We start from the raw sequence: 21,814 nt of genomic DNA on the forward strand, positions 1-21,814 counted from the left end.
AAATTGGTGTAGCAATAACATCAACTAAAATAGAAAGCAAAGTTGAACTAAGAATTCTGGAACGGAAAATGAAAGTCATGTATAATTCCACATGCTGGAAATAATCACTAATATTACTTATGTATATTTTTCTAAAATTAGAATTCTATTAAATATGCTTTTACTCATTGTTTTTATTTATTGATATATAAGCATTTCATCATTCCTGGACATTCTTCAATACCACAATGTCTAATATTGTCCATCATATAGATGGTCTATAATTTATTATTTTTTGTTGTTGGACATAAGGTCCTTTCTCATTTTTTGCGAGTGTAAATAACACTGTAATAAACACTGTCTTGCACAAGTCTGTGTACAGCTTTCTGTATGGTTTTACATTTGACTTTAACAAAGAGTTTAAGGAGCTAAATATACATGGGTGGAAATTATTTATTCCCTGGCATCTTCAGATTAGCCAGTGTGGTGAATGGTATGAAAGCATTTGGAGTGTTTAGGGTTGGAGTTAGTTTGATTTGACTGAGGGTGATGCCCAGAAGGAGCAGGAGGGAGTCATCGTGGCCCTTTCTCCCAACAGCTGACGGGAGGTTGCTTTGTCCCAGCTGCTGAGCCAAGGTCTCTGCAGATACGGATGGAAAGACGGGAGCCCTGTCCTCATGCAGGAGCCTGTGCGCTCCTCAGAAGACAGCACGCAAACAGGAAGAGCAACACGATGCGACAACCGTGACAATCGCTGTAAAGGAGCTGCCAAATCAATCTGACCACGGAAGCCAAGTGTCGTGGCGCACGCCTGTTGTCCCAGCACTTTGGGAGGCTGAGGCAGGAGGATCGCTTGAGGCCAGGAGTTCAAGACCAGCCTTGGTAACATAGTGAGACCCCATCTCTATGAAAAAATTTAAAAATTAGCTGGGCGTGATGATGTGCTCCTGTAGTCCCAGCTACTCCGGAGGCTGAGGCAGGAGAATCTCTTGAGCCCGGGAGTTCAAGGCTGCAGTGAGCTTGATCGTGCCACTGCACTCTGGAAGCCTGGGTGACAGAGCGAGACCCCCAACTTTAAAAAGAAACAAAAACAAAGAACAAATTGACGATGGCTTTTCAGCCTTCCATTTATTTTTCACTTTTCTTAATAAATCAGGGGTAGAAGTTACGTAATTAAATTGTTGGTAGTATTGATTAATAAATATTGAATACTAAATATCTGAAGCACTCATAGCATATTTATAGTCTCTAGAAGCACTCTTTCCACTTAAATGCCCCTGGGATTGTTACAGTTTCTTGAATAGTCGATTTGTATACCTAACCTCTGGCCTCCGGGTCTACTCTGTCAGTCTGATCCCTGCGTAGGTTTGGCCTGTCCTAGGCCCTCCCTTTGCTGAGAGTAGTGACTCCCTGCCAATGTGCCCCATCAGTTACTCGTAGGAAATGCTGAGATAAAACCAGGGCTTGAAGGCAAGAGCTAGTCTTTTTTTTACAGCAATAACATTTACTGAAAATCAAGGCAGACAATGGGAAAAGCGAGCTGTGCCAACAACGGCCTCACCGAGAAACACCCTCTGAAATGTGGTCCGTGCACTTGCAGACCCTCCTGCCAGAAAGGGGCAGCTCCCAGCGCACGTTGGAGGAGACATTTACACACGGTGAGGAGAAATGCGCTGACTCTCACCAGTACCATCAGTCCCGGCGTTAGACTCACTGAGCAGCGATTAAAATTGGCCAGTAGATGTTTGGGAATCTCAAGGAAGTAGTAATACTCCAACAATGTTCTGTCAACTAAAAGCACGTCAGTGATCAACCAACAGGTATTTATGAGCACTCCGCTCCGCGCTGGGCGGAGAAGGGAGAGAGGGGACAATGATAAGGAGAAATCTAAGGCTTGGTCCAAAACCCGGGCCAGGCAGAGAGGTAAGAAACCACAGGTCGGAAGTTAAGGGTTAAGTCTTGTGGCAGAAAACTACTAGGAAATCAGAAAAGGGACAGAGACCTTCGGGCTGGAAGAGTTCAAGACATCTCCATGGAGACACCTTAGTCTGGAGGCGAATGGGACGACATGGGCCTTGAGTGACGCAGAAAGTGAGGGCAACTCCTTCAGCACCAGCTCACGGGGGTGCAGCGACCCAGGCAGACGTGGGCGCTCAGGCTCCCTGCGCGCCTCCCTGGCAGCAGCGGTCGCACTGGGGCGTTCTTGGCGTCTGGTCACAGTCTGTCTCCTCACGTGCTCTGAGCCCATGAGGCCAGGGCTGCTGTCTCCCCACGGGCCTGGCGCGGGGCCCGGCGCCCGGAGGCTGAGCCAAGAGGGACGCCGAGGGAGAGTCAGCAGCAGAGCGTGCCCGGCCTGGAGTGAAGTGAAAGGCATGTGCCGCGCAAAGCTGGGCTGTCAGGTCCAGGGTGAAGTTTAGCGCTAGAGAATTTTGAACACCAATGTGGCCGAATATCCGAAGACGAAAACATAATCTGCGCTGAGGCCGAGTGTGTCAGCTTGCCAGGCGCGGAGAGCTGCTCTGCCGCTGGAGCGAGCCGGCAACTCTCTCTGAAGGTGCGCGTGAGGCTGCGACATAGACAAGGTGGGATTCTGAAAAGTGCTGTTTGGTGACAGCGGGAATTGAAAAATATTCTTTGGGGCTGATCAGCATTGCAGTGAAATGTCAGCGGGGCATGCACGAAGCAGGGCCGGTTCACGCAGGGCCCAGGGTGCACTGTGTAAGGCTCAAGCAGTCTTTAAGTCACACTGAGCTCAATCGCTTATACACTAAGCAGAGACTGAGCAGAGATTTCCCTCAGTGCCAACAGGCAATAGGGAGCTACTGCAGATTCTTCAGAAGGGGAGTACACTATGAAGATCATATTTCAGAAATATGACTGACCTGATATCCCAACATTGCACAATACTTACCTTGCATTTGTCATAGAGATACAACTGATGTCTTCGTTTGTTTGAGTTGCTATAACAAAATACCATAAACTGGGTGGCTTATAAACAACAGAAATTTATTTCTCAGACTTCTGGAGACTGGGAAATCCAAAACTAAGGTGAGGCAGATTTGGTGTCTGTTGAGGGCCAGCTTTCTGGTTCGTGGTGGCGCCTTCTCACTGTGTCCTCATGGTGAAAGGGACAGCGTGCATTCTGGGGGCTGTCCTACAAGGGCATTGATCCCCTTTATGGGGGCTCTGCCCTCATGACTTAGTCAGCTCCCGAAGGCCCTATTTGCTGATACTACTGCCTTCAAGGTCAGGATTTCAACATACGAATGGGGGTGGGGGGGTAGGGGGCATAAGCTTTCAGTCCGTTGCAGCTGGTATGATGCTGCTTTCAGTTTCAGGAAGGAATTTGGTTTGATTTACTCAGTTTCCATCCCTTGGTCATATTTTTAAGCACTGCTTATCTGTGCATCTGAGACCCTGTTCGGTCTACACGGTATTCCAGAATTCCAATTTGGAACCAGAGGCATCTCGTCCACTTCTCTCCCCTAGAGGGGAAAGGGATGTTTGAGGCCTGGCTGGTCGGGTGAGGGATCCTTCGGGCTGGGGAAAGTCGAGGTTGGTGCCCAGGAGAAATGGGTGCAGATGTGTGAACTGAGGAGGCTGGGGCAGGTCTCGGGCTCCCGAGCACGGAGCCACACGGACGAGCACAGGAACCGCAGGGACACGGTGGCCAAACCTGCCAGTGCGGAGACATCTCAGCCAGCAGTCGCTGGGGCCGTCACTAGGGCCTGGGCTTTACGGAGCTCCATGGGCTTCGGTTTCCCATACAATGGTGGGGTAAGGCCGAATTGCAATTTATATCCATGCCTTTCTTTGGACTAGTGTCTGAACGCTTTCCATTCTGAACACCAGACTAAGCACTTCTTCAGAGAAACCTTTGTGATTCATCTCGCGTCCCCAAGCACGTGGCACACTGCCCACAACCCGGATGCTCAGTGTGTATCAGTTACTTTTCGCTAAGAAGCCCCTTTCTCCCACAGTCAAACCAGAGGAGACTCGAGGGCAACGCAGCGTCGGCAGCGTTAAAACTCACAGGTAACACCTTCTCCCTTCACCCTGTCCTTGCCTCAGTCTCCCCAGGGAACTCCATGTCCGGAACCAGGGGCGTCCTCCCGCAGAGCTACGCCCTGCATTTCCAGGCGGTGGGTCCTCGCCTGCAAGGGCCTTCCCGGAGCCCGGCCTCCTCTGGGGGCATCTGCTCTCTGAAGAGCCTGCTTCCTTTCAAAGGGGCCACTCCCCTTCCGCATTGCAAATCAAAACCATGCCAGAACATAGACTTCTAAACACACCTCCATTGAACCAAACAAGGGCTTTCCGTCAGACATAAAAGTGGCAAAGTGCTTTTTCCACGTCTGCCCTGGCTCCAAGCCAGCTCTGCTCCGATGGGCACACACGGCTGGACAGGGGCCGAGTCCGGAGGGATGCGCCTGCCTCCTAGGACACTCGAGGGACCAGGTCCTGGGGTCCCGTCACCCGGCTGCCCCCCTGCCCTACAGTGGGGCATGAGACACTTTCAGAATGGAAACTTAAATGTCCCACATTCTTGGGTGTACATACCACCCACCATGATTTGGGGGCAAATCACTATTTTATTTTATCAACTTGATTGAGATTTAATTTACATACAATGAAATATACCCATCTTAAATGTACAGTTTGATGAGTTTTGACCGATGTACACCTGTGTTACCACCACTGTCATCAAGATATGGGACACTCCCGTGACCCCAGGCTGTTCCTCATGCCCCTTGGACTTCACGCCCACCCCCAGCTCCAGCCTTTTCTGGAACTTCATGCAAATGACCTCATGTAGTATAAACTGTCATGTCTGGCTTCTTCAATTCGTCTTTATTCATCTAAGTTCTTGGTCCCTTTTTTTAATACTAAGCAGTTTTTCATGGTATGGATATATCAGACTTTTTACCTGTCGATGGCCATTTGGGTTGTTTTAAATTTGGGGCTTGTATTGAATAAAGCTGCTATGGACATTCATGTGCCGTTGTAGCATGCACAGTTTCATGTTTCTTGGGTAAATACTTAGAGTGGAATTGCTGGGCTGTATGCTGAGTGTATGTTTAACTTTGTAAGAACTGCTAACTGCTATGCAAAGTGGCCGTACCGTTTTGCATTCTCACCAGTAATGTGTAAACACCCTAGTGGCTCCATAGACTCGTCAACACACTTGGCATCGATCTGTTGAAATCTTTGAGACAAGCTACGTTTTCAAAGCCCTGGGTATAATGGAAAGTCTCTGAATCAAGGGCCAAAAGACCAGGGTCTGAATCTTTGTCCTCTACGTAGCTGTGTGGCTTCAGGAAGTGCTTCACAGACTCCAGGTATCAGGAAAAATGACTACATTATCTTGAAGGTTCTTTTTGCTGTCCAGAGACTATGACTGCAATTTCCATTTCTTCCTTTACATGGCAGGCACGTGCCCGGGGCACACAGACAGTGACAGACTGTGAAAACCCAAAGGGACATTGGGATCTCATCCTGCTCCTGCACATCTTCAGGTACCAAAGTTGAGCACGGCCAACATCACACAACTGTTTTAATGGCATAGACGCAGCTAACCCCAGAGCTCCTGGCTTTAACCTAACTATTAGTATAAGAGTTTGAGAAACTGACAAGTGTTCTTGCACTGACTTCGGAGGAAACCCCCTGGGAATGAGAGCTGAGCAACACAATTTTGGTTTGGTTTGTTTTGATTTTCACCAAAGAAGGACATGTTCGTTTGCACCCCAGGTATCCACGTGAGCAGTAGAGGGCAGGGTCTGGGTCCTGAGCCCCGGCGTGTGTCTAGGAGCAGGTGCGCTCCCATTAAGACACAAACCCGGCGGCCTCAGCCCAGGCAGCCTGTTTACAGAGCTGGGACTGCTATAAACATTGCCAAGCAAATTACATTTGCACTCCAGTCCCTAGAATAAGTTCTGTAAACTGACAAGTACTTAGAGGCCAGGGTCTATCCCTCCGTAATCACAGCAGGCCGTTCCCATGGGGGTTAATGTTTACAGAAGGCTAGTTAACCTCGCACAGGATCTGGGATTGCAGGGCATGTGTGCCATTCAGCCGCAGAGCTGAAGAACGCATTTCCGTGCCTGCAACATGTGCACTGACGCAGAGGGGACAATCGTGGCTTGTTCTCGGGGCCAGAGCAAGGCCCCAGACCTGGCTTATGTAGCCTCCAGGCTCCTGATTGCTCGACCAAGGCCTGGAGCTTCACTTTCCCTGAACAGCCCCAATTTAATGGACTGTGATTATTGCTCTTACACTGTAACTCTGTGGTGTTACTTGAGCAAACCATGTAGTTACACATTCAAGACCCCTTAGGAAAGAAGGGTCCATTGTAAACCTTTGCAACAGAACCCAGACGTGCTGAGAGCCTTCGCGATTGTTTCAAGTAACGCGAAACCGCTTTTCATCCCATACTCAAGGGGCTGCGAAGAAGGGTAAGACATGGTGCTTTGGTTCCAAAAGTTTATAATCTATACTTTTTGGATAGACAAGGCAGACATACATGAAACAGTCAATAAAATTCAAGACAGTGTATGCTAAATCTTAGCTGGAGAGTGTGTAGGTAAATCCACTGGAGATTCAGAAGTGGGTGAGATTGCTGTGGCCTGGCCACATGGAGGGAAACGTCCAATGGAGATGGGATTTGAAATGGCCCCTGACGGATGCCAGGGTTTGAGTAGAGAGTGGACCAGGGTGTGGAAACATGTAAGTGACATTCAGGTGAGAGCCAAAAGACCAGCCTGACTAATGCGGACCAGAGCACTGAAGCCAGGGCTGGAAAGCCTGGGCCACACTCAGGTTGTGAAAGCCCCTGACAGGCAGCAGACCTGGCACAGGAGAGAGACACGTGGAGAGCCACATTTTGTTCATTTGTTCAGGAACCTCCAGTGTCTTCCTAACTCAGAGTTAAAGACCAAAGTCCTAACAATGGCCGTACACACTCTACCCTCTGCCCAATACTTCACTGATCTAAACAGCTGCTACTTTCTTCTTGCTCACTCCACTCCAGCTAACTTACTTTCTTATTCTTAGAACACTGGAGGCAAGGTCCTATCTTGGCACTTTTACATTTTCTGTTCCCTCTGCCTGAAATGCTCTTCCCACTGGTATCCACATGGCTCTCTATCTCTCCATCTGTGTGTTCCTTGAGTTCCCCCTGGTCAGGGATCCTCCCCTAAAGGCTAACCTTGGGTTCCTTCTTTCCTCTTTCTCAGGTTCATTGTTTCATTTCTCCATCTAACCTCACATGTGTATGTGTGTGCACACACATACATTTGTAAGTATGCACATATGTATGTATATGTACATGTGTCATGCATACATATATAATTATGGACTTTGTTTATTGTGTCTCCTCTCCAGAATGCAAACCCACAAAGGCATGGAATGTTGTCTATTTTGTTCATTGTTGCATCCCCAGCATCTAAAATGACGCCCAGACAGCCAATAAATACTTGCCAAATGAACAAATGAGTAAGTGATTTTAAGAGCACTGATGTTAAAGAGCTGTTTTCGGTGCACCAGGGCAATACACATAGCAGGATGCAGAATGCACGGTGCGCGAAGGAGGCTACAGGAAGATACAGGATTTCACAGCCCACCCTCATAAGACAGGTTAGAGCAGGTATTAGGGCTCCTTTGCTGCAAGCAACAGAAATTAAACCTGCCTTAGGCTAATGGTAATTTATTGGGAAGGACCGGGAGCTCAGAGAACTGATGAGAGGCCAGAAGACCAGGCTAGGAAATGGAGCCGAAGGAAGCGGGACTGGAGACAACAACATCTGCGCACAGCAGAGTGGTGGGGAGGCTGCTGCTGAGTGGATAGAGCACCAGCTGTTTTCAATTTCCTGTTTCCCCTACTCCAGAATAAATTCCATCAAGGGAGTGTCCGATTGGTCTAGCCTGGGTCACACGCTTGCCTTCGTCACCTGCTGTAAAGACTTACTGTGTTTTGGTGGTTCCGCACCCACTGCCTCTTCCTAATATTATCACGGGGTTTTTGTTGAGCAACTTTTTTTCCGCTAGGTAGAGTCTTAGAGGAATATAATCAGGAATTTCTCTCTCCTCTGCCAAGGAGCTGAGCTTGCTTTTCCTTTCTATGTTTTTACTCAGAAGGTATAACTTGGGGAACTGAACAGAGATTTTATTATAGCAATCTTTTAAGAGCTTAACATAATGAAAATAACCTTGAAGCATATAAGACATTACAGTTTATAAAACACTTCTACATATATTGCCTGAATTGAATCACAACATTTCTACCAGGTAGGTAGGTAGATGCTGTCCTCATCTTATAGATGAGGAAACCTAAGCTAGGAGAGTTCAAGCAATTTATTCAAATCTATAATGCAAGGACTATTTTAGTATGAAATTTTGTTATGATGTAAGCACTCGCTATGTATTAGGCACCGTTATACAGATTACATGTGTTAACGAAATTAATTCTCACAACCACCCTGTGAGGTGAGTACTAATATTCTAGTTAGTAGATGCAGAGGATAAGGTAGGTCTAAGTTAACTTGCCCAAGGTGACATATTTATAAAGTGCTAGAAACAGGCTCCTACCCGAATCTGTACCCTTAACGCTATGCTACACTGCCTTTCGTTTTATTAAATTAGATGTTGATGGGTATATATGACCTCAACAATATCGATGTTTACTGAAATTCCAGAAAAACACATGCTTTTGTGGTCTAAGTTCAAAGAGTCCGAAGATGCATGGTTCCATAGTGGTCATTCAATAAATATAAATTGAATGAATGAATGAATGAATGAAATATCTTTTACTCACAGACACCTTGCAGCAAGATACTTTGTATTTCAGGTAACGTTGCAGATTCTAGGACTTGAAAAGTTTTCATTATAATGACTGTTGGCATATTTGATGCTCTACTTTGTGCTCATGTGCTGGGCGGGGAACAGAGGCAGGTCCTTGTGTTGCTTCCCTTCATTCTGCTGATTCCTGGGGCACAACGTGCTTAGAGTTGGTGTTCTCTGACCTCTTCTAGGGCAGGGAACATCTTCCCAAAATTGTTTTATTTTCCTATATTCTTCATCCCATTCCATCAGCATAAAGACAATATCTGCTTAAGCTGATTTATATTCAAATGTGAGTGAAGGGGAGTTAATCTAAGCTGTGAACCACACTAAAGATGCGGATTTTTGTTTTTTAAAGTGGCGGTTGGTACTTAATCTGAATTTAGCAGAGCTGACTTATCCTGACCTTAGGAAAGAAACTAAGGATATTTTCACTGTCTGATATCTTGCATCTGGTCTTGCTCTCAGTTGTTCATCTTTGTCAAGTAGGGAAAAGTCTTGGAAAATAATCCCAGTGGCACACTCTTCATCTTATCCTGTTGCATGCACGAGCGTGCAAACACTGGCAGTTCACACCTGTGAGTGTTCCCATCTGTGGGTGTCCTTTGCTTGTGAATACTGAAATGAGTAAACAGCAAATTTATTGACATGGAATGATCACCGGCTGTCTACACTCGGCACTGTCTAGACTCCGAGAATACAGAGATGAACGAGACACGATCCTCTCCCCTGGGGCTTGCTGCTGTTGCTTCTGTTTCAAAAGGTTCAAGTTGGTCTGTGTATCAACTATACCTTCTGGGGAGATCTCGTCCAGGGGAAAGTGCCAACAAAATGAACTCGACTCAGAACTGCATGACCTGGAAGTCAGAAAACCAATCAGAAGCCACAGTGAGTGTGGGTTCATGAGAAGAGAGGCCTGGCTGAGTGGTGCTCACGGAGTGGAGAACACAGTGAAAGACACTAGGCCAAGGCCAAGGTTCTCCAGCCCCCAAATCCTTGAGCAGATATTTAACATCATGTAGTCCTATGAAAAAGCTGCACAAAGAACCACATATGTAAAGGCACAAATCTGACTGGCACATAGTAGGTGATCAAATAAACGTTTCAGTTATTGCATTCCCTCAAAGCACTGCCAATCTGCTAAATGACGCATGAATTAACTACAGAAGCTGTTGCATCTTTGCGAAGGTATGTCTCGAATAACGGCTATATTTCAAACTGATGTAACTGCTGATCACCAGATCAAGGTGGAAAGCCAAAATGGGGGAAGTCACCAGCCCTATCCTCTCCTAATTATTCGAAAGGGACTTCCACAAAAATGGGTATTTCAGCAGCTGCTTGAAGGTCAGGATAAGTCAGCTCTGCTAAGTTCAGATTAAGTACCAAGCTCCACTTTAAAAAGTAAAAATCCGCATCTTTAGTGTGGTTCACAGCTTAGATTAACTCCCCTTCACTCACACTTGAATATAAATCAGCTGAAGCAGATATTGTCTTTATGCTGATGGAATGGGATGAAGAACTTAGGAAAATAAAACAATTTGGGGAAGATGTTCCCTGCCCTAGAAGAGGTCAGAGAACACCAACTCTAATTGGAGATTTCCATAAATTTTAAAATTTTATTATAATATTTTTCCATGAGTAAAATCATTGACTATACATCTAAGTCACTGAGATTTTCATATGCAAATGGTAGTCTGCAGAGGTCTGGAGAGTGCTCCCGCATTATCAAGTTGGTACAGAAAATGACCATGAACCAGAACACAGCATTTTCATCCTCATGTTCAAGAGCAGTGTTACTCCAAGTATGGCATTGGATTTATTCTTGTTAAAACATAGGAATTTACCTTGGAGAACGCACCCCCGATAAGGGTCCCAGATTTTATGAGTAAACCATTCCATTCCCCAGCCCTGTAGTTTCACACCTCCATAGGCTCTCTAAATATTAAAAAAAAAAAAAAAAAACTCCAAGGATTTGATGGGAAAATAGTGTTAAGTCTCATGTTGTTTCAGGAATTTCCCAATATGCACTAAATTACCTTTTGGGCCACATGAGGCCAAGTGGTAGGAAATCGTTCCATTGGACACAGATGGCAGTCCTAATGTTCCCAACAGCTGTGTCACACACACAAAGTCAGATTGGGATTAACACTTACCTTCAGAGTGGTCGCACCCGGATGGGATGGCTTCTCTGTAATATACACCAAGCTTAGCTGATGTCTCTGAAACAACATGACCTCACGGGGCTTGGGAACATTTGATCCAGGAAATCTGAACTTGGGCAGAAATCATAAAGCATCAGGTACACGTTAAGCAGGAATTTATCTGCTTTTTGTCTGAAGCAGTCTCACATCCATCCAGCTTTTGTCTCACTCCGGGTGAAATATTTATAGGCAAGGTGCTTTCTAAGGCACTATCACAGACCTATGCAGGTTTGGTGTGAAATGTCTCTGCACGGTGACCACCTGCTGAAACCTAAATTCCAAATGCAACCAGACCCGAGATCATTTGCATCACCATGAGCTCTAGCACTGAGAGCAGGAGGGCAACCAAAGTAGAATCAAGAGCCTGGAAGACTTCTTTTGTTTTGCCTTGGGAAAGAAGAATGCTTCTCTTAGTGATGCTGTCATTTCACAACTTTGGAAATTCTCTTTGATGTTATTTTCATAACTGTGGCTCAATCATTCAAATAGACTTACGACTGTATCCTTGGAGGGTAGATTTGATTTTTAGAAATAGCCAAAGGTCATTCAGAGCTAAATCTGATGATTTAGGAAGGGGATCAAGTCAGGTGATATTAATATATGTCAAAATGAGGTGTGACTTTTAATTAGCAAGGTGGATTTTATTTTATGGCTTGTACATATGGTCTTAAGACAATTCCAAAACTTTCTTTTTAATAACACCAATATTGCAACAATTTGAATGCTTACATTCTAGAATGTTTGCTTAACAATAATCAGTTTTATTACCCAGTATTACAGTTTGCATATGACCCTAATGAGACAAAGTTGCAGAAGGACATCAAGAAACCCTTCCCTCTGGGGTTGGTCAGGAAGAACTGAGCAACTCAGAATTCTCAATGCCCAACTCTGATACGCTTCCGTTTTCAAAATTATTAGTCAAGAGTCACGTTTTTCCTTGCTTTTTTGTCGTATCAAGGATCTACTAACCAGCTTTAAATTTGCTTCTACTACTCACTCTCATGTCCTCAGAGTTTACAATTCACCTTTTGTAAAAGCCAAAGCTCAGTAGCTTAAACCCAGCAGACATTTATTTCTCTCACTTTCCATTCAAGTTTAAGAAGTCCAGAGCTGGTATGGTGACTCTAGAATTTTGAAGACCTGAGATCCTTTGGTTTTTCTGTCCTTTTTTCCTTCAATATGACTTCCATCTTGTCTCCCAAGATGGCTGCTCTAGCACCAGCCATTACATCATTCCACCCCATGGATAAAGAAAGAAGAGAAATCACTTTTCTTTCAAGGATGCAGCCTGGAAGTTGTAGGTAATACTGCATCACTTCTCTTTGAATTCCTCTGGCCAGAATTTAGCTGCAAACAAAGCTGGGAAACCTAGTTTATCCCCCAAGCACATGTCCAGCTAACACTTGTGACTTTGTTCTTAAAATGAAAAGGAAAGAATGGACATCGGAGAACACGAGCAGTCTCTGACACAAAATCTTTGGCAAAATGTTATTTAATGTGATATATAGTTTTAGCTATGCCTGAGGAATCGGGGGCGGGGAGATGTCCCCATCAGGGGCAGGAAGAACAGCCAAAGACACCAGTCACAAGAAGACAACGAAGAGGTCAGTGGGCTTCTGGCTTAGGGGAGATTGAGGGGGCACTTGGGATGGATTTGGGGACTGTCTATACTTCCCTCAGGAAACCCCAAAGCTAGTTAGACTGAACTTTGTGCTGTCAGGGTGGGCACAGTCTGTTGGCATTTAGATATTAAAGGAGAACAACCTCAGGAAACAGACTGCAGGGACATCTAGGCTTCAGCTAGTCCCTGTTATGCAAGAATATTCCCAGCTCTGAAATACCGACCTTCCAGTCCTCAGGGCAGAAGTCGATCCTGACGTGTTTGTGTTTTAGCAAATGGCAACAGACCAGAGAGGGATCATGGTTAGGGGAGAGGATCATTTAAGAGCATGTGGGATTACTAGGAAACAAGCTAGAGGGAATCATTAACTCCCTGTAGTATTTATTTGGCAAATGCTATAGAATTAGAGCTCTACCCCACGAAGTGAAAAGAGCATTTAATAAGTTTAGGATCAAGAAATTTCACAACATCTGGCCCCATCACCACATTATGTGGATTGATGTCTCCAACTCAGGAAATACCACTTGGCCATAAGGCAAGATTCCTATCCTCTGGCACCAGTACCTTAATATTTACGAGAATATTCCTCTCATTGCTAAGTTCTCCAAGTCCAATTGTATCCAGAAGCCCAGAACATTAAGCTGAGAATTGCCCTCAATGTGTATCTGTTGACAATCAATATTGCATGTTATAGAGTACCCTTACAAGAAGACCATAACATTAAAAAAAAAATGGAAATCATAAAAGATATTCCTCGATTATACTCCTAAGCAAACATAGCGGAAGTGTCACAGATGAGTAAGTCAAAGTTGGTGAAGAAATACGTAAAAGTCACTTGCTTACAAATACTGCTGAGAAGGCAGCTGATGTGAAGATTTTCTAGAGTTGTGATTAAAAACTTGATTTTGCTGAAAGCCATTCAGTAGTCATATGGTGGCAGAGCATAAACTATAATCCATGATATTCCAAGTCCTCTTAACAGAGAAACGAGAAAAAGAGAAAGAGGGAGAGATGGAAGAGGAGGAAAGAGAGAAGGAGGAAGAGGAAGAGCAAGTAGAAAACAAAGAGAAGGAGGAGAAAATACAGGAAGAGGAAGAGGAAGAGGAGGAAGAAGAGAGAAAAATGTTAAAAGTGTTGGAAAAGATAGGGCACCATCAGTGAATCAGTGGGCCAGAAACATTTAGGAATTCTTAAATGATGCAAAGCAGATAGAATCAGATCCTCCATATATAAACAAACAACAACCCAAAGAGGAAATCACAGCTCAGAACATGGCCAGAGGAGCCATCTTCCTGGAAAGGCAGTTCTGAGGGACTATAAGGCCAGAGCCAGCTGTCACAAGAAGCAGGAGAAGAACCTGAGCTGCTGCTTTTGCAGCTACATTTGAGCAATTTTCCTCCCTCCTCTGTTCTAATTAGTTGTGATAAGGGTGTCAGGGACAGAAAAACAGTAAAGTGCCCCAAAATGCAGTAGCCCCAGAAGACACAAGGAACCCCTATACCCTTAAGACCAGCCACCAGTCCCCTCCTAGACACGAGTCCCATGCCTGCCCATTAGTGGAAGTAGCTGACAGTAAACAGAAGCATCATTCCTGGTAAATGCAGCTCAAGGACATGAGAACACAGGATGATGTGTCCCCAAACCCTTTTAGAAATCAAGGGCAGGAGGGGCAACACACTCAACAGATGCAACTACATCTGATGAAAAGGACTTACATGAGAAAACAAAAGACTTTAAAATGTTTAGGATATTTCAAATATTACTCATATATTCAGAAAGAGTCAAGAAGCTTTTGCATCCATGAAAATAATTAATAACAGTTCTTGGAAATTACTATTTGGCCCATCAGAAATTTTTAAATCACTGCAAATGGGAGAAAGAACCGAAGGGATGCAGCTGAAATAAAAAGAAACAATAATTATATGGAATATCAAGCAAGTAATTAAGCAGAAAAGATTAAAAAATGAAAGTATTAGAGAATATTCAGAAACATGGAGCATAGATGTAGAAATTCTCATGAACACCTGATTTAATTTTAGTATAAGGAATGAAAAAAACAAAAGGGAAAATAACATACTTATTTAAATGTTATTAAATATTTATTCTTAATAATTTAAGAAATGACACAGAAACACTACTGAAGACATATAAAGATTCTTAATAATATTCTCTCTTCTTTTTTATGTTTGAAAATATCTATATTTATGTTAATAAAAAGGACAACCAAGTGGTGAGAAAATAGTTTAAAATGACTACCATTCTGTCCATCATAGTGAAATTCCAGAACACAAAAGATAAAAAGGGAAAATGTTTCTGCCAAGGAAGAGAACCAGATAGGCATCAGATTTCGTGCAGCCAAAGCAGATGCTCTGGGTGCTGATGGGGATATAACAAGATGACATAATATTATATATCATAAAAGAATACCATGCAACTTTAGGAAAATAAAGTTTAAAAATTCTAAACAAATTACTCATATCCAAAAATTATTTTAAAAACCAATTGACTAAATAGAAAGTAGCATCAAAAAGAACAAAATACTTAGGAATAAATTTAACAAATAAGAGCAAAATTTATGCTTTAAAAACTACAAAACATTGTTGAAAGAAATTAAAGATCTAAGTAAGTGAAAAATATCTGTGTTTATGGATTGGAGACTTAATATTGTTAGGATGGCTGTACTCCCCAAATTGATCTACAAGTTCAGTGTAATCCCTTTCAGAATTCCATCTGATTATCGTTGTAGCAATTGACAGGTTAATCCTAAATTTCATATGGAAACTCAAGGGATCCAGAATAGCCAAAATAATCTTGAAAACAAAAGGCCAAGTTGGAGGAGTCACACTTCCCATTTCAAAACAGAGCAACAGCAATCAAGACAGTGCAGACTAGCATGAGGACAGATATACAGATCAATGGAACAGAAGGAAAAGTCAAGAAATAAACTCATATCTGTGGTCAACTGATTTCTGACAAAGGTGCTAAGACCATGCAATGGGGAAAGAACATTCCTTTCAATATTTAACTTTAAGATGATGGACGAGAAAAGCCACCAGCCAGAGTGTCTCTGCGGGAAAGACAGATTTTAGATGAAAGTGGAAAAAACAAACAGGCAGACAAACATAGATCGCATGAGGGTCGGAAGGAAGGGTGCCTGAAACTACACGAGACTCCAAGGGAAGAAGTTGCAGAGCAGAACTGAAAGGAGAAAGGCATCAGCAGGGTCTAAATCCCAAGAGGCTTGGAGACCAGTGACAAGGGTAGGTGGAGCTATTAAATTTCTCCTCCCTTGTATCTTAGACTGCTGGTGGGCTCCTGAGCGGTTGGAGAGACCTGCCAACACCAGCCCAAGATGGCTGCCTCCAGTGAGCAGTGAGCTTATTGCAGACAGGGCACCAGGCTCCCAGCTCCCTTGAGGTGTCTCCCACCCTGCAGACCTGAGCCAATGGTAGGTGCCAAATTGCTGCATTCTGCCCTTCCCTTCCCCTAATAGTGGCTGTTGGCTGCTGAGAGAAACAATTTGGCCACCACCCGGAGGCATCCACAGGGAACAGGACCTTTCCTCAGCCCTGCAATGGACTGTGGGGTACTCAGACTGTGAGCTCCCTACATGCCGGCCCTCCCAGGTGCCGCTTGCCTGGTGAATCCACCAGAGTGGGACAAATCCCAAGGCAGAGAGACATTGATCCAGCTTAGGCACCCTGTGGATGACTTGAGACCAGCACTCTTCTCTCTGGCAGTGTCAGGGACTGATCTCCGAGCCTGGGGGACAGGCCTGTACACCCAGGTCTCGATTGCATTGTCCAGGGGCACAGAAGGGATATTTGTGAACTAGTCTACCGAGGTCTGTGTGCCTTCAGGGGCAAATCAGAGTGGGTCCTAACTGCCATGTGTTCAAGGTGCAGCCATCCTCACTTGGGAGGACTGAGCTCCCAGCTCAGGCTGTGATCCTGGGTAGGGAATCTCCCAGCCCACATCACAGTCAGGGGAGATCCACTGGCTTGAGGTCCCACCTCCTGGCAGAGGCCCAGGAGAATAGGGGAGGGTGGAAAAGAGGTAGGCCTGCACCAGACTGCAGGTCTCAGACAGCCCCACCCTCACACACAGACTTTTTGGCTGAGTGGGGCCATTTCAGCCCCTCCCTGGCAGCTTTGCCCAGAAGCAGAGAACAGACCTTTGACCCCTGCTAACAGCATTTGTGGAGCTTGAGGGCAGGCTCAGCCAACCCAGCCCTGCGCAGCCTCACTCCCCCACCTACTCTTACTGATGTGGAGAATAAGGAAACACCTGGAAGTCCCAGGGCCCAACTCACCATGTGAGGCACTAGAGTGCCTCCCCAGAGGAATGATAGCTGGTTACAGGACCCCAAAATAACACTGCAGTCTGCTTCTCCCAGCAAGTGCCACCTACTGACAGGGAGGTCAATTTGCACATCTTTTTACTGCATCTACTGACCCATCATACATGGTGTGCTTGAATCCCACCCACAAACACCACCTATTGGCTCAGAGGCTAAAATGGGTGTGTCATTATCTAAATAAAAATCTAAAGGTAAGAAGCAACAGCTGCTCCAGATGGCAAGGAATCAGCGAAAGAACTCTGGAAGTACGAAGAATCAAACTGAAAGGACATCCCCAAAGGGAAATACCAGCTCTCTAACAATGGATATCAACCAAATTCAGAACACTAAAATGACAGAAGAATTTCAAACATGGATTGTAAGACAACTCAATGACATGCAAGAGAGAATGGAGACCCAACACAAAGAAACCATAAAAAAAATCCAGGACTTGGAAAAAAAATTTACTAAAAACATTGAAATATTAAAGAAAAATCAAACAGAACTTCAGAAAATGAAGAATTTATTCAAAAAATTACAAAACACAGTGGAAAGCCTCAAGAACAGGGTAGATCAAACAGAAGAAAGAATCTCAGGGATTGAAGATAGCACCCTTAATTAAATAAGTTAGTAACAGAGATAGAGCAGAGAAATAAGAGAAAAGAGCAAAGCCTACAAGAAATGTGGGATTACGTGAAGAGGCCTACCATGAGAATTATAGGCATCCCTGAGGGTGAAGAAGAAAATACACAAGGGTTCGATAAACTATTTGAGGATATAATGGAGGAAAATTTCCCTGGCCTGGCTAAAAACCTAGATATCCAGGTACAAGAAGCTCAAAAGACCCCTGGGAGATTCATTGCACACTGGAAGAAACCACAACACACAGTCATCAGACTGGCCAAAATAAACACAAAAGAGGCCCTCCTTTGAGCTGTAAGGTGAAAGAAGCAGGTAACCTACAAAGGAAAACCCATCAGACAAACTGCAGCCTTCTCAACTGAGACCTTACAAGCCAGAAGAGACTGGGGCCCCATTATCACTCTTCTCAAATAGAAAATGCCAAGCCTAGGATCTTATACCCTGTAAAACTAATTTTCTTATACAAGGGAGAAAGACCTTCCTAGACAAGCAAAGACTGAGGGAATTCATCAAGACAAGACCTGCTCTCCAGGAAGTACTCAGAACAGTATTACACACAGATCAGCACAGTAAACACTCACCAATGTAAAATCATCCAAAAGCTAAAGGTCAAAGGCCAGATACCACAATGGCTCAAGAGAGAAAGCAAAGCAAAAAAGTTCAACTCAACATCATGAACAGAAATCTGACCCACTTACCAATTCTTTCAATAAATGTGAATGGATTGAGCTGCACACTAAAGAGATATAGGCTGGCCGAATGGATAAATATACACAAGCCAAGTCTCTGCTGTCTTCAGGAAACACATCTAACCCACAAGGAGGCATTCAGACTCAAGGTGAAGGAATGGAAAATCATATTTCATGCGAATGGAGACCAAAAGAAATCTGGCATAGCAGTTCTGACTTCAGATAACCTAGTCTTCAAATCAACAAAAGTAATGAAAGACAAAGAGGGTCACTATATAATGGTTAAGGGTACAATTCAACAAGAAGACATAACACTTCTAAATATTTATGCATCTAACTCAGGTGCATCCAGATTCATAAAGCAAATCTTACTTGACCTAAACAAAATCATAAACAGCAACACTGTAATAGTCAGGGACTTCAACTCCCCTCTGACAGAACAGGACAGATCCTCCAAACAGAAAATTAACAAAGAAATAATGGACTTAAACAGAACTCTAGAACAAATGGGTCTAACTGAAATTTACAGAACATTCTGCACAAAAACCCACTGAATATACATTTTTCTCCTCAGCTCATGGGACATTCTCGAAGACTGACCATATCCCAGGCCACAAAGCATGTTGCAAAAAATTTAAAAAATTGAAATTACACCATGCATCTTCTCACACCACAGTGGAATAAAATTATAAATCAACTCCAACAGAAACTCTCATCTCTACACAAAATCATGGCAACTAAACAACCTTCTGCTGAACTATTATTGCATTAAGGAGGAAATTAAGATGGAAATCAAAAGAGTCTTTGAACTATATGCTAAAGGAGACACAAGTTATCAAAATCTGTGGGACATAGCTAAAGCAGCCCTGAGAGAAAAATTTATATCCATAAATGTCTACATCCAAAAGACAGGAAGATCACAAATTAACAATCTAATGAATCATCTCAAAAACTGGAAAAGAATGAGTAAATCAGCCCCAAATCTAGGAGAAGAAAAGAAATAAGAAAGATCAGAGCAGAACTAAATTAAATGAATAACAAAAAATCTATACAGAAGATTATAAAACAAAAAGTTGGTTCTTTGAAAAAATAGACAAAATTGACAGGCCTCTTGCTAGATTAACGAGAAGCAGAAAAGAAAGAAATCTAATAAGCTCAATCAGGAATGGAAAAGGAGAAATTACAACTGATACCATGGAAATACAAAATATCATTTATGAATACTATAAAAACCTCTATGTACATAAACTTGAAAGTGTGGAGGATATGGACAAATTCTTAGAAACACACAGCCTCCCTGGGCTCAATCAGGAAGAAATAGAATTCGTGAACAGAACAATATCAAGTACTGAAATTGAAGCAGCAATAAAAAACCTTCCCAAAAGGAAAATTCCCAGACCGTAAAGTTTCTCACCCGAATTTTACCAGACCTACAAAGAACTGGTGCCTATTCTGCAGAAATTATTTCACAGCATTGAGAAGGAAAGAATCCCCCCAAACATGTTTTATGAAGCCAACATCACCCTGATACCAAAACCAGGAAAGGATGCAACAAAAAAAGAAAACTACAGACCAATATTCCTTATGAATATAGATGCAAAAATTCTCAAAAAAATCGTAGTGAACCGAATTCAGGTGCTTATCAAAATATAATACATCATGATCAAGTTGGCTTCATCCTAGAGACGCAGAGATGGTTCAACATACACAAATCTATAAATGTAATTCACAACATAAATAGAAGCAAAACAAAGGCCATATGATCCTCTCAATAGATACATAAAAAGCATTTGACAAAATTCAGCACCCTTTTATGATAAGAACACTTAACAAAATAGGCATAGATAAGACTTACCCAAAAATGATAAAAGCCATATATGACAAACCCACAGCCCACATCATACTGAATGGGGAAAAATTTAAAGCGTTCCACTTAGAACTGGAACCAGACAAGGTTGCCCTCTATCATCACTTCTATTCAACATAGTGCTGGAAGTCCTGGCCAGAGCAATCAGACAAGAGAAGGAAATCAAGGACATCCAAATGGGGGCAGAAGAGGTCAAACTATCCATCTTTGCTGATGATATGATCTTATATCTAGAAAGCCCCACAGATTCTCCCAAGAGACTACTGAAATTGATAAACAAATTCAGCAAAGTCTCAGGTTACAGAATTAATGGACAGAAACAGTAGCATTCCTATATGCCAACAACAATCAAATGGAGAAGCAAACCAAAGACTCAATACACTTCACAATAGCAACAAAGAAAATAAAAAACCTAGGAATATATTTAACTAAGGAGGTAAAAGACCTCTACAGGGAGAATTACAAAACACTGAGGAAGGAAATAGCAGAGGACGTAAACAGGTGGAAAACCATACCATGCTCATGGGTGGGCAGAATCAAAATTGTTAAAATGTCTGTACTACCCAAAGCAATCTACAAATTCAGCACAATCCCTATTAAAATACCAACATCATTTTTCGCAGATCTAGAAAAAATAATTCTACACTTCATATGGAATGAGAGAAGACCCTGTATACCAAAAGCAATCTTAAGCAAAGAGAACAAATTGGGAGGCATCAATTTACCATACTTCAAGCTATACTACAAGGCTATAGGAACTAAAACAGCATGGTATTGGCACAAGAACAGAGACATAGACCAATGGGATAGAACTGAGAACCCAGATATAAAACCATACTCATATAGCCATCTAATCTTTGACAAAGCAGACAAAAATATACACTGGGGAAAATAATCCTTATTCAGTAAATGGCGAGGGGAAAATAAGATAGCCACATGTAGAAGACTGAAACAGGATCTGCACCTTTCACCTCTCACAAAAATCAACTCACGGTTGATAACAGACTTAAATTTAAGGCATGAAACTATAAGAATTCTAGAAGAAAATGTTGTAAAAACTCTTACAGACATTGGCCTGGGCAAAGAATTTATGAAGAAGAACCCAAAGGCAATCACAGCAATAACAAAAATAAATAAATGGACCTGATCAAATTAAAAAGTTTCTGCACAAACAAGGAAACTATCACAAGAGCAAACAGACAACCTACAGAATAGGAGAAGATATTTGCATGCTACACATCTGACAAAAGGCTGATAACAAGAATATATATAGAATTCAGGAAAATCAGCAAGAAAAAATCAAACAACCCTATCAAAACATGGGCAAAGGACATGAACAGAAACTTTTCAAAAAAAGATAGACTAATGGTTAAGAAACATATGAAAAAATACTCAACATCTCTAATCATCAGGGAAATGCAAATCGAAACCACAATGAGATATCATTTAACTCCAGGGAGAATGACCTTTATCAAAAAGTCCCCAAAAAATAAATGTTGGCGTGGTTGCAGAGATATAGGAACATGCATACACTGCTGGTGGGACTGCAAACTAGTACAACCTGGGTGGAAAGCAATACGGAGATACCTCAAAGAGCCACAAGTAGAACTACCATTTGATCCAGCAATCCCATTACTGGGCATA

This window comes from Propithecus coquereli, unplaced genomic scaffold, assembly GCF_000956105.1.
Source record: "Propithecus coquereli isolate 6110/MARCELLA unplaced genomic scaffold, Pcoq_1.0 Scaffold355, whole genome shotgun sequence".
Lineage (NCBI taxonomy): Eukaryota > Metazoa > Chordata > Mammalia > Primates > Indriidae > Propithecus > Propithecus coquereli.